Source organism: Caretta caretta, chromosome 5, assembly GCF_965140235.1.
Source record: "Caretta caretta isolate rCarCar2 chromosome 5, rCarCar1.hap1, whole genome shotgun sequence".
NCBI lineage: Eukaryota > Metazoa > Chordata > Testudines > Cheloniidae > Caretta > Caretta caretta.
Genome location: NC_134210.1, coordinates 69896165 through 69910537, shown reverse-complemented (window position 1 = coordinate 69910537; position 14373 = coordinate 69896165). Strand labels below are relative to the sequence as shown.

Genomic DNA, 14373 nt, shown 5'->3' with positions numbered 1-14373 from the left:
CAAGACTAGGCACACATCTCCCACAAGTGGGCCCTATAGAGACAATGTCACAAGGCAAATCTGATTCACATCTCTCAACTTCTCATTTTCTTTTACTTTTATCTTCATTGTCTTATTACTTAATCTTATTTTATTTTCACATGCCTAAATCACTGATATTCTTGTATTAGTTTATTCATATTTATTACTAACTTAGGCTCCTATCTTGCAATTGGCTCCTTGCAAGATGGTGGACCACTGACCCCATATCGAACCCCAACACCAACTGCAGGATCAGAGCCTTATTCATTAACATCCTGATTGTTACTGCAAGATGGCTGCATGCTGTTTCTAATGTTTTCTTTGACATCCAAAAGTATTTTAGCATCAGTATTCTTTACATTTCTATGGCAATTTCCACAAGCTCAGAAAGTTTTCAATGCCACTGTGAAGTTTTGTCAGTCAATACCAAACAGGCTAATATATTACCATCAATATTACCTTTGTAAAATTTTTCAGTAGTAACCATCAACAGCAAATACATAATTTAATTCAGTTTACAAAAAAAAGTATAGTTAACTGCAGTCGTGACCACTGAACTCAAATTCTGTTTTCTAGGGAGCAAATAGCTTATTTTTTATTTCTGATTTCCTTGGTGGTATTATTCTCTACACACCACACCTAGAGAACATCCACGTCTTCACACAGATCTATTATTATTAGTCTACATAAATCTCTCTCAGCAAACTTCAAAAACTCATGAATAAGAGGTCAAAGATTTTAGAAAGTTAAAATACACTGTGTGGTTAAAAAGGCCTTTTCATTATTTAAGCCCTTGGATATGTATTCTCTGAGGTTACTCGGAGGCCTTTTACATACTCCAGTTGTTGCACCAATAATAAATTGAAGAACATAAAGTGCAGTTTTCTCAAAACATGAGAAATAAATATAAATGAGGAGCTTTTCCATTTCAAAAAAATCACTCACAGATATCTTTTTAATGCCTTTGGTCTTTCTAATTTATATTCTATTATTTCTATGTCATCATAATTCTGAGCATGTAGTTAGTCTACATAAAACTGGACGTGGGACAGGTCTTTTGTGGCACAAATAAAATTGTTCCCTTCAAGGACAATGTAACAGAAGGTGAACACTAATTTAGCTGATTTGGCAAAGGAGGACAAACACTTGTGAAAAAAAATAGTAAGAACAAAATATTATAGCATGATTTTCTTTTGTTATGCTTTCTCTGGTATTCAACTTTCACTTTCTAAATGGGTTATTACATGGACAGCAATTTACATAAAAAGATTAAAGATTACATAAATGTCTAAGATTGCTTCACTGCTCTAAGGGAAAGACTGGAGAGGAATTCTGTCAAGATGTCAAATGAATTTTAAGGAAATGATCAAATGTACTTTGCAGAGGTTGCACAATGCAGAGTACACCATCCAACAGTTCGTGTCCGAGTACTCGTGCTGTTTCCTAAAATAAGCATGCTTGAAGCTTCTTCACTGTCCCATAATGGTATGAAACCCAGGTCATAGCTCCAAAATGATTAAAGGAAAAAGGAGAGCACACAAAGAAAAGTGACTACTTTTACTAATTCTGAAGCTTTACAATTCTTTTTTTCATAATTGATTTTGATCCTGCAACTAAGTTTTGATTAGAATCGGAGGGGAGGATGGGGAAGTTATGTAGAGCCAATATATCTGCAATTATTTTTTAATGCATTAAAATACTCTGTATACTCATTAACAGTTTTGTTCAACATTTACTACAGTATTGTCTTCCTGTCTGGACATGCTGAACTGGAAGTACTTTAAAAAATGTATTAAAAGTTGTCTAGTTTCACAAAGTTTTTGTAACTCTCGGTGGCTAAGAAACCACTTTCTAAATTCTTGCAATCATACACATCAATGAACCACAATATATATAGCACATGCCTTCTACATCAACAGTGCACTAGACGAGCTATTTATCATTGTGACACTGGCAGACCAGGTACCAGCTCATGCCAAAGTCCCCATGCCTCAAACGAATATTGACAAATACTCAACTGAAATCAGTCTGGCTCACTTGTGTGTTAGTATTGTTAGAACAGGTATTAGAATTACAAGAATGTGTTTAGACTTGATTGACTTCTTGTAAGTTGCTACATGCATTAATCTCACTTTAAGGTAAAATTTCAACATTGGTATTAGAGTAGCAGCCGTGTTAGTCTGTATTTGCAAAAAGAAAAAGAGTACTTGTGGCACCTTAGAGACTAACAAATTTATTTGAGCATAAGCTTTCGTGAGCTACTGCTCACTTCATCGGATGCATTCAGTGGAAAATACAGTGTGGAGATTTATATACACACAGAACATGAAAAAATGGGTGTTATCATACACACTGTAAGGAGAGTGATCACTTAAGATGCGCTATTACCAGCAGGAGAGCCGGGGCGGGGGGGGGGGGGGGAAACCTTTTGTAGTGATAATCAAGGTGGGCCATTTCCAGCAGTTAACAAGAATGTCTGAGGAACGGCGGTGACGGGGGTGGGGTGGGGTGGGGAATAAACATGGGGAAATAGTTTTACTTTGTGTAATGACCCATCCACTCCCAGTCTCTAGTCAAGCCTGAGTTAACTGTATCCAGTTTGCAAATGAATTCCAATTCAGCAGTCTCTCGGAGTCTGGTTTTGAAGTCCTTTTGTTGTAATATTGCGACTTTTAGGTCAGAGATCAAGTGACCAGAGAGACTGAAGTGTTCTCCGACTGGTTTATGAATGTTATAATTCTTGACATCTGATTTGTGTCCATTTATTCTTTTATGTAGAGACTGTCCAGTTTGAACAATGTACATGGCAGAGGGGCATTGCTGGCACATGATGGCATATATCACACTGGTAGATGTGCAGGTGAACGAGCCTCTGACAGTGTGGCTGATGTGATTAGGCCCTATGATGGTGTCCCCTGAATAGATATATGGATACAGTTGGCAATGGGCTTTGTTGCAAGGATAGGTTCCTGGGTTAGTGGTTTTTTGGTGTCGTATGTAGTTGCTGGTGAGTATTTGCTTCAGGTTGGGGGGCTGTCTGTAGGCAAGGACTGGCCTGTCTCCCAAGATTTGTGAGAGTGATGGGTCGTCCTTCAGGATAGGTTATAGATCCTTGATGATGCATTGGAGAGGTTTTAGTTGGCGGCTGAAGGTGATGGCTAGTGGCGTTCTGTTATTTTCTTTGTTGGGCCTGTCCTGTAGTAGGTGACTTCTGGGAAGTCTTCTGGCTCTGTCAGTCTGTTTCCTCACTTCAGCAGGTGGGTATTGTAGTTGTAAGAATGCTTGATAGAGATCTTGTAGGTGTTTGTTTCTGTCTGAGGGGTTGGAGCAAATGCGGTTGTATCGTAGAGCTTGGCTGTAGACAATGGATCATGTGGTGTTGTCTCGGTGAAAGCTGGAGGCATGTAGGTAGGAATAGCGGTCAGTAGGTTTCCGGTATAGGGTGGTGTTTTTGTGACCACTGTTTATTAGCACCGTAGTGTCCATGAAGTGGATCTCTTGTGTGGACTGGAAATTGTTGAAATCATGGTGGAATTCCTCAAGGGCTTCTTTTCCATGGGTCCAGATGATAAAGATGTCATCAATATAGCGCAATTAGAGTAGGGGCGTTAGGGGACAAGAGCTGAGGAAGCGTTGTTCTAAGTCAACCATAAAAATGTTGGCATACTGTGGAGCCATGCGGGTACCCATAGCAGTGCCGCTGATTTGAAGGTGTACATTGACCCCAAATGTGAAATAGTTATGGGTAAGGACAAAGTCACAAAGTTCAGCCACCAGGTTTGCTGTGACATTATCGGGGATACTGTTCCTGACGGCTTGTAGTCCATCTTTGTGTGGAATGTTGGTGTAGAGGGCTTCTACATCCATAGTGGCCAGGATGGTGTTTTCAGGAAGATCACTGATGGATTGTAGTTTCCTCAGGAAGTCAGTGGTGTCTCGAAGATAGCTGGGAGTGCTGGTAGCGTAGGGCCTGAGGAGGGAGTCTACATAGCCAGACAATCCTGCTGTCAGGGTGCCAATGCCTGAGATGATGGGGCATCCAGGATTTCCAGGTTTATGCATCTTGGGTAGCAGACAGAATACCCCAGGTTGGGGTTCCAGGGGTGTGTGTGCACATTTGTTCTTGTGCTTTTTCACGGAGTTTCTTGAGCAAATGCTGTAGTTTCTTTTGGTAACCCTCAGTGGGATCAGAGGGTAATGGTATTGTAAGCTTCTGTAACTATAAAAGTCACCACACAAGAGAGACTAACTACTGTGAAGTGTCCATCTGCAACCAAAAGCGTTATGTCCTGCCCAACAGGGAAGGCCTTTTACACTAGATAGACTACTGTGGGATGTTAAAGAGAACAATACCCCCTCTACCCGCTCACCCCATGGAGAGGAGTCATGCAAGTGGATTCTTCGCATCAGTTGAGCTTGCAGCTCAGAGCACATGGAAGGAGGGGATTAAAAAAACCTCTAAAAAGAAGGAACTGGATTTCTGTGCTGCTTGGACTCTGGGGGTCAAGGTTTCTAGGCATAAGCAAAAGATTCCCAGCTGCTTAGCCCTAAGGACAGAGAGCTTGCTTATTACAGAAGCTTTGATTACTCTTTGAAACTTAAGATTGTAACTCATTTATGTATCTATGTTTACCTGCTTTAACCTTGTAACTAACTCTCTCATTTCTATTTCCTATTTAATAAATTTGTACATAGTTTATTACAGAATAGGCTATGAACACTGTCTTTGGTGTGAGATCTAAGGTGCAACTGACCTGGGACAAGTGACTGATCCTTTGGGACTGGGAGTAACCTGAATATTGCTGTGATTCTTGGATGGAAGGATCATCCATCGCTAAGGTAGGTTCACCTGGGTGGCGAGACTGATCAGAATATCACAGGAGGCTGTCTGTGACTTCATATAACAATATAACACATATTAAGGCTGTTATAGTGCCTAAGGAGTTTATACTTGGTAATTGGTTGGTGAAATCGAACTCTCAGAACTCACAGCCAAGTTGGGGTTTGTGTCCTAGTTCTTAACAGTCTGCCCTCAGATTGGTACTCAAGCTCCTCAGTAACACCAGGTGACTTGACAATCATCTTTTTCCAGCAGTGGCTACGCAGCTGTGTCAGAAAAGGGTGTGTTGTGGCAAGATTATAAATCCCCTGTGAACTGATATCAACATCAGCTGGTATAATACTGCATTTTTTGTAAACTGAAAGATGTTTAAGAAATGTCTATGAAAAAACTGCAAAGTTCCTAGTCACTTCAGACTGTCTTCAAAATTTTAAAAATATTTTCTTATTGTTTAAAGCATTAAAGTTGTATTGTCTGCCAGGACACAACCCACCATTAAAAACAAAATAAACTTTTATAGCCCATCTGATGACTTGCAGCTCTAAAAATTTTATATACAGTTTGGTTTCGTAAAAAGTTCCATTGACAATTAATTGCTAAATCTCAGAAAAGAGTCCCTTAATCATATATTGGACTACTATTGGTAAACAGTACTTCATGTCCCCTCGATTATGGAATTATGAGAGAACTGCTAACTTTTGTATGAGTATTCAGAAGTGCTCTAATGTCATCTATGTTTGGAGTGTAATTTGCTGATAGATAGTAACATCCTTCTTCAACTGTGGCATCAGAACTGGACACGGTATTCCAGTAGCACCAGTGCCAAACGCAACAGTAAAATAACCTCTCCTCTCAATTGAGATTACTGTTTACGCATCCCAGGATCACATTAGCTCTTTTGGCCACAATGTCCCATTGGGAGCTAATGTTCAACCGATTATTCACTATGACCCCTAAATCATTTTCAGAGTCATTGCTTTCCATGACAGAGTCCTCCATCCTCTAATACAGCCTACAGAGTTTGTTCCTCGATGTATACATTTACACTTAGCCACATGAAAACACATATTGTTGGCTTGTACCCAATTTACTACACAATCCAGATTGTGCTGAATCAGTGACCTGTCCTCTTCATTATTTACCACTCCCTCAATTTGTGTGTCATCTGCAAACTTTATCAGTAATGACGGTTTTCTTCCAGGTCAATGATAAAAATGTAAAATAGCGTAGACCAAAAACCAATCCTTGCAGGACCCCACTGGAAACACACCCACTTGATAACAATTCCCTATTTACAATTATATTTCAAAACCTATCAGGCAGCCAGTTGTTAATACATTTAATGTGTGCCATGTTAATTTTATATCTTTCTAGATTTTTTATCAAAATGTCCAGCGGTACCAAGTCAAACACCTTACAGAAGTATACTATGTCAATACTATAATGTTTATCACCCAAATTTATAATTTCATTTAAAACAAGATATCAAATTAGTTTGACAGGATCTATTTTCCATAAACCCATGTTGATTTGCATTAATTACACTACCCTACTTTAATTCTTCATTAATCAGAACTCTTATCAGCTGCTCCGTTATCTTGCCTGGCACATCCTGAGGTCCCTTTTTAAAAACTGGCACAACATTAGCTTTCTTTCAGTCTCCTAGACTTTCCCGAGTGTTACAAGAATTATTGAAAATTTACATTAACAGTCCTCCAAGCTCCTCATCCAGCTCTTTTAAAACTCTTAGATGCAAGTTATCCAGACCTGCTGATTTAAAAATGTAAATTGTAAATTGTAGTTTCTTTTTAAACATCCTCCAGAGATATCAGTGAATGGAAAGAGTGTCGTCAACACCATATGATGAGACTATACAATCTGTTTTTCCCCAAATACCAGTACAGAAATATTTACTGAACACCTTTTCCGCATTATTACTGATAATTCTACCATGTTCCTCTAGTAATGGACCAATACCATTGTCAAGATTCTTTGTGTTCTTAATATATTTTTAGAACTCCTTCTTATTGCTTTTAACTCTATCAGCCATAGATGTCTCATGGTGTAACTTGCTTCCCTTATCAACATTCCACAATTCCTAACTTCTGATTTACATTTATTATTACCAACTTTCCCTTTCTTCAATTAGTTTTTTATCTCACACACACAGATATTACATGCAGTGTATCTGTGCGCGTGATCTGCCATCATGACTAGTAAACATCTGGGGAATAATCTGAGTGCTACAAAAGGGCCAGAAGGCAAGAATTTGCATAGGTAGTGGCTCTTATCAATGAAGAAACAAGGATATATTTAGTTAGCCAGTCTGATATTGCTGGATGGAGTAAAGCGATCAATACCAAAACCCTTCAAGACTTCTCTTGAACCTCATTAATTATTGGAAAAACCAGGAGTCAGGTATCTGAAGAAATAATGAAATCTTTGCTGAAGCTACCATCCTCTGCCTTCTTGGTGCCAGCAGGTACTGATGCTTAGATTAGCCACATCTTTCTAGCAGAATGCAACAAGCTCCACTGATGAATAAGGTTATCTTCCCCTTCTCCTGGGTCTCCAAAATAGAAAAAGAGACAATAAGTCTTTCCTGAACTATGGCACTCTTCAGTTCGAAAAACTCCGCTATTTGAACTACCAACTTCTGAAACGATCTACAATCATCAGGAAGCTACACCAATGCAGATATTAAGGACACCAGCGGAAGATACTGTACTTTCCTTAACAGTAGCAAAAGACTGGTTGATATCATCCTCTGCTTCATGCCTATCTACCTTGGATAAGTAATTATGAATGCTATCCAACAGCAAAGAAAGATGGACAGTTTAAGAACCAAAGAGGAACTGACACCATGTACTAGATGGAAGCAAATCAGAACAAAGGAAGTCACATTTTCATCACAAGAGACCTGATAGGTACAAGGGACCTGGGACTGCCTTTGTGACCACCGAGTAATCAAAAACCAAGTCCTCCAAGAATAGGTCAGTAGGTCTCTGAAAAAGAAACTAGCACCATGAAAATCCCTGCCACCAAAATTGCCTTGGTAGCAACAGACGCAAGCAACAAAGTCATCTTTTTTGACACTGGAAATACAGGACAGAGTGTTCCACTGACTTTGCACTGAATGATGGTAACAGACCCTGCACCAAAAGTTTCTGCTCTCTCATGTTAGGAAGCTCAGAGTTTGAAAACAGCCAACTTTATGCCTTCACAGGAGTAGGCCCTTGACTTGAGTACAGATCTAAGGGCCTAGCTTTCAGTCATTCTGATATTAGGAAAGACTGCAGTCAAGCGTGCTTGTCTTTTGGTGTCTGAGGCATAATAAATTAAACACAAGGAAAAATGACTGAATAATGGCTGTCACCAAGGCACACCAGACAATGTGTAAGTGCATCCATCTCCAGGAAGGCTAAGGGGTATGAGATATACTGCTTAAATTGTTTCACTGCACACTGGTCTGTGGGATTCAGACCAGATATGATGAACCGAGAACATGCAGGAGCTGATTTGGGAATGCAACTGTACAACAGCACAGAAACTAGACAACAACTTTTTAAACAATATACAATTACTAGTAAGAACTAGAACATTTACTAACACTACTAAAATATACTACTACTACAAGAAAACAAACCAAGACTCCAGGAACAGAAGGAAGTTGCCTATGCCCACAGCTAGCCACACAAAAGGAGGAACTGAGATGACTGGGGACTGCACAAACCTTTATAATCTCAAAGAAGAATTTTAATTATTCTTCAGTGTGTACTCACAAACAGTAGAGCTTTTTATTGTAGGATTGCTCACAAAGTGTAACAGCTGTCATAGCTCTTTTCCAATTCAAAAGTGCGTAGATACAATGATGAGTACAATACAAAACCAGAAAATACAGAAAATATACAAGCATTAAATATCTGAAACAAATAGATAAAGAATTACAACAATGATCTCGCAAACATTGAAGAAAAAAAGATATAATTTTGGGCTCTTCAGTCTTAACAATACCCCTTTAAACCAAGCAGGTCAGCCTGAACACAATTACTTAAACTTCTAAAATGAAATAATAAGCTTTGTCATGTAATTTAGATTTTATGTACATTACAATACTCTTCAATTCTGCAAACACTAAGAACAGTTCCCTAGAACATTTTGTATTGTTTTCTTCCTACTTGCACCAGTCGTTTCTAAAACCTTAATTTCTAAATTTAAAGCACTCTCTGAAACAGGCTAAACAAGTACGTCAAGAAGAAGAGAAGGAACCTCTATTTACATAGCAACTTCAATAAATGTTGAAATTACTTAGGAGTTAAATAGAACAGACACATGACTTCACATCTAAACTAGACAGTGCAACTGAGGTCAAGTGTTAATGTGTTTTCAATAATTTTAGATCCATTCTACTGAGCAGTTATAAAAGAAGGTAAAATTATAATCATACATGTGTCTTTGTCTTGAACTATACCTTTCTCTAAGGTTCCTTCCCCACTCTGAACTCTAGGGTACAGATGTGGGGACCTGCATGAAAAACCCCCTAAGCTTATTTTTACCAGCTTAGGTTAAACATTCCCCAAGGTACAAACTATTTTAACTTTGGCCCTGGACTTTATTGCTGCCACCACCAAGCATCTAACAAACATAACAGGGAAAGAGCCCACTTGGAAATGTCTTTCCCCCCAAAATCCCCCCAAGCCCTACACCCCCTTTCCTGGGGAAGGCTTGATAAAAATCCTCACCAAAAATCCTCAGTTTTTCTAGAAGGCCTGTCTTTTAATTATGACTTGACCTAAGTCTGCCATATAAATTCACAAATGCCTAAACCACTGAATCTTCATAAGAGAAATCAAGAGTGTATTCATCTAGAACAGGAATGAGTAGCAATATGCATTTAAGACTGCAAGTTGTGACAGAAAGAAAGGCTCCCAACACAAAATTTAACCCATCCCTTCAAATTTTTTCAGCGCACACAGGCAAATATAAAAAATAAATTCTTGTTGCGAGCAAAAACAGAAAAATGCTTTACTTTCTTACGACTGGTATGGCAAAATATCTGAGATTATGGTTTAGGAAAGTGATCCTGAATTATACATTGTTATGATTTCTATACGTTTTGTAAAATGACAAAGTTGCTTTCCAAATGTCTGAAACGGATTATTTTTCTGACTAAGCACAATTGGCTACTTCAGAACTACGTTAAGAGTTGAAATGGAAAGATTTAGTTCTTAATTATACAGGGCTGGTTGATGTGTGGATATGAAAGACTAGCTACTGGAAGGAAATATGGAGATTGTTAGCTCTCTCATATTGTGCTTAGCTGATAAGGTCTCAGCTGGAGTATTTGTCCCCTCTTCTGGGTGCCACATTCCAGGCAAGAGGTAGACAAATTGGAGAAAGTCCAGAGGAGAGCAACAAAAATGATTAAAGGTTTAGAAAACATGACCTATGAGGAAAGATTGAAAAAAACTGGGTTTAGTTAGTGTGGAAAAGACTGAAAGGGGACATAACACTTTTCAAGTACATAAAAGGTTGTTACAAGGAGGAGGGTGAAAAATTGTTCTCGTTAACCTCCGAGGACACGACAATAAGCAAGGAACTTAAACTGAAACAAGGGAGGTTTAGGTTAGACATTCAGGAAATTTTTCCTGACTGTCAGGATAGTTAGGCACTGGAATAAATTCGCTAGGGAGGTTGAAGAACCTCCATCATGGAAGGTTTTTAAGAACAAGTTAGACAAACACCTGTCAGGAATGGTCTAGTTATTATATAGTCCTACCATGAGTACAGGAGACTGGACCAGATGACATCTTGAGGTCTCTTCCAGTCTACACGTCTATGATTCTATGACTATGTAGGCCTTTTCTTGTATGTATAGTGCTTTATGAGGTTTCTTGTTTCCTTCTATTCAACAATGGTTTCTTGACTATAAGGTGAAGTTCAATTTCAAATTTTGATTGAAATAATGTTGCATTTAAGACTGGAGAAAGGAAGAAATACTTAGATCTGGTTTTCAATGTGCATCAGTGTCTTCAAGTTATAAACAGGAATAATTACCATTAAAACAGTTCTTGTTGGAAGAACAGGCTGACCCAGAGGCAGATTTGAGTAGATGGGCTTCCTTATTACGGTACTTGTTCCCCTGGACCCAATCGTCCAGTAAGCACTGGATTAGTTACATCATGCTCTTTTTATCTACATTAGTACGTAAATTTCTACATTTATTACAACACCCCCAAAACCCTTATGGAGTAATATGGACGCCCATACAATGAATATTAATAACCCTCTACTGAATATAATTATCCCCGCCCGATTACTATTTACCTCATTAGCATATTCTACCGATAAGTTTTACTTTGAAGATACACCTCTTTGCTACAATTGCAGTCATGAACTCCTTGGATCAGCAGTTTGCAGGGAAGGGAGAAAGGGGCCATGACCCCAAACTTGCCTGTGCAGCTGGGCTATTATGGCCGCCCGAATCGAATCAACAGACCGCCTACCCGATTCAATGGTTACCCCTAGGAAGGTTACTGAGGGTAGGACCAGCTGAACTTTTCTTCCATTCACCTTTAGTACTGCTTCCCCAAGACCCCTAACTACTTCTCAGATAGCCGCAGCCACCTCCTCCTTTCCCATCCCCAAATGAGAATGTCATTCACATACTGAATACATCGCTGGCTTATGGGCCCCAATGCATCCAGAACCCACTTGAGCTCCTGGTGAAACAGGGTGGGGGCATTACTGTACCCTTGGGGCAGAACCCGCCATTGGAATTGAGACCCTTGCCAAGTGAAGGCAGTCTTCCGCGGCTGTCCTGGGCCAGAGGAATGGACCAGAATCCATTGGACACATCTAGCACAGAAAACCACTGATCCCCTGATTGAATTCGGGCAATCATTTCGGGCAGGCATGCCACTAGTGGTGCGAGGAGCGGGGTGACTCGGTTTACTTCCCAGTAATCAATGGTTAGCCTCCAGGACTCATCTGGTTTACGTACAGGCCATAAGGGGGCATTAGCTTTAAATGCTCCGTTGTAATGGAGAGATCCTGAATAGCCGCTTGAGGAATGGGGTACTGCTTTACTGCTGGAGGAGCTCCCCCGTCTATACTCACTAAAGTTTGGAGCTGCCCAGCATCCAGACTGTCCATTTCCCATCCCGGCAGGTCCTCCCAACTCAAGTGAATGATTCCCGGTTCTGGCCCTTTTGCTACACTGCTTACCAACCCGAGGGGGATCACCTGACCATTCCCGTTAGGAATGGACCACAGTTGGCGGTTACACAGATCAATGACCACATGCTTTAAAACTGGGTACCCCTATGATATTGAGATGGACATTGGGGCCAACCACCCAGGGAGCGGAATCAAAAGGCTCTGCCTCGGACAGCCAGAGTATCCCGTCCTGTTCAATTCCCCAATTTTGGCCTCTCATGGCGTCTCCAAACAATATTTCCTGGCCCCGTTCCTGGGCAGGACCATGTGCCAGATTTAAGCTTGATCCGGAATCAAAAAGGTAGGTCCCTTCAGGCCCACCATTCAGCTGCCCCTGGATTACCGGGCAGCTGAACTGGTCCACGGAGAGAGACCAGCTCTGAGGACTGGCCTGAGGGCTCCCCTCGTCAATGGCCACCACCGCACAGCCCAGGCATGCCTGCATTTAAAGCATGTCTCCCTCTGGGCGAAATTATTGGCTTGGCAACCGGAGCAGGGCCAGTCTCCTTTCCTTGCTACAGGGCTGGGCTTAGAGCCTGAGGAAGTTGGGCGACCGGGCTGGGACCTTTGGCCCACGCTCCCTGAGGAGGGCATCAAGGCCCCCCTCCAAGGGCCGGATCTGGGCAGAGGTATCCTTACCCGTGGGTCCATTTTGAGATGTAAGGGTTTCTCAGGCCATATTCTGCCGTGCGTACGGAGAGGCCCTTTCCACTAATGCAGGCAGGATGGCTGCCTGGAAGGGTCCTGCCTGCAACTCCAGCCAATTGTGGAGTTGGGGGCTAAGGCACTGCAGCCAAGCATCGAGAAGGGCTGCTCCCCGACCAGCCCCAAGGGGTAATAACCATTTGTCTTCAAGGTCCCCAAATACCCGAACCCAGACCTGGATGCGGGAGATGGCAGCGTGCAGGTGTTCCCCGGTATAGGGTTTAACTTAACCAAGCCCGCTGTTAGGGAATACACCCCGAAAAGAATACGGGCTGTGTCCAGGACAATCATTCAACAATCCTTACCCTGGAGGCCCACAGCCGCTGCCAAGGGGCCCAACAGCATCTCCCAGGCTAAAATCAAATCACTACCAGAATACTGGTACAGCTGGCTTTCTATTCGCTCTAGCCATTGCAGGAAAGCATTCCATTCTTGGGGCGGGGGGCCCAATTCTCGGTATAGGCTCTCCCTGTCTCCTTCGGACATGGAGGTGATGGTAACCTCTTGCCGGACAGTGGGCCCACCGTCCCCCGCATTTAGAGCCTGGGGTGGTACTTGAATACCGGACCGGCGCAGGAGTTCTGTCACTTCATCTTTTGCAGCCTGGTCCTCCTTTGCCATCCTGATCCATAGTTTGTGTCATGACAGGGTAGATGGAATTTATTGAGGAATTGGGATCTTCATAGGCAGGAGGGGCGGAGGGTGCAGGAGGGGCAGAAAGGGTGGTGGGGGGTAAATAGGGGCCGGGGGAAAAGAATTCTGCTTTAAGGCATCTACTTGTCCCTTCAGGGCCAGGTTCTCAGACTTAAGATGATTAAGATCATCCATGCAATTCTCAGCCATTCTGACTGCTAGCACACTGTGATGATTTACCATGCGCTGCTGTAGAGTTTCCACTTTGCAGTATCCATGGTATGCATCCGATGAAGTGAGCTGTAGCTCACGAAAGCTCATGCTCAAATAAATTGGTTAGTCTCTAAGGTGCCACAAGTACTCCTTTTCTTTTTGCGAATACAGACAGTAACACGGCTGTTACTCTGAAACCTGTCACTTTGCTTTTAAGATCCTTAACCTCCTCCCATAAACCTGACAGACCCTCACACACAGCCTGCAACAAAACAACCTTTTTCTTATCCTGGGAGCATTTGGACGCTAGGGCAGCTTCCACCCACCCCTGGATGGCTAGCCAATCCTGATGGGCCGCATAAGGACCCCCCCATTTCCCTACCAATTTATTAATAAATTCCTTAACCAGGGCTGCAGTAAAGGGCCCATTAAACTTACTCATCGAATCCATGGTGAGACGTGGTGATCAGGCACAATTCTCCCCTGGGATCCTGTTCGTGACGCCAGATGTATGAGCGTTCATATTACTCCATAAGGGTTTTGGGGATGTTGTAATAAATGTAGAAATTTACATACTAATGTAGATAAAGAGAATGATGTAACTAATCTAGTACTTACTGGACAATTGGGTCCAGGGGAACAAGTACCGAAATAAAGAAGCCCATCTACTCAAATCCCCCTCTGGGTCAGCCTGTTCTTCTTCCAACAGTTCTCCCAAACTTTGTAAAGATACTATTGTTTAA

General features: G+C 41.6%; 1 protein-coding gene across 6 annotated transcripts in view; it reads right to left on the bottom strand.

Moving 5' to 3' along the window:
• The window catches only part of FER (FER tyrosine kinase), a 436379-nt gene that overhangs the window by 218993 nt on the left and 203013 nt on the right, over positions 1–14373 (bottom strand). The gene's annotated exons all lie outside the window — the stretch shown is intronic.